The following is a 342-nucleotide window of genomic DNA, read 5'->3' on the forward strand; positions in this document are numbered from 1 at the left end:
AACGTGACCCCTCCCTTGCCCTATCTCCTCCCCCTCTCCCCACTACCTCTCCTTCCTTCCCCTCCCTCCCCCATCTCCTCCTCCCCATCTCCTCCTCCCCATCTCCTCCCCTGTCTCCACTCCCCCATCTCCTCCCCCATCTTCTCCCTCGTTCCATCTCCTCCTTCCCATCTCCCTCATTCCATCCGAACCCCCTTCCCCATCTCCTGCTCCATCTTCTCCCTCATCCCCTCCCCCATGCCATCAAAACCCCCTCCCCATCTCCCCCCCCCCCATCTCCTCCCCCCATCCTCAAGATAATCTGTGTTTAGTAACGTGACCTTACGTTCATGTAAAAAAAAA

This window comes from Penaeus monodon, chromosome 21, assembly GCF_015228065.2.
Source record: "Penaeus monodon isolate SGIC_2016 chromosome 21, NSTDA_Pmon_1, whole genome shotgun sequence".
NCBI lineage: Eukaryota > Metazoa > Arthropoda > Malacostraca > Decapoda > Penaeidae > Penaeus > Penaeus monodon.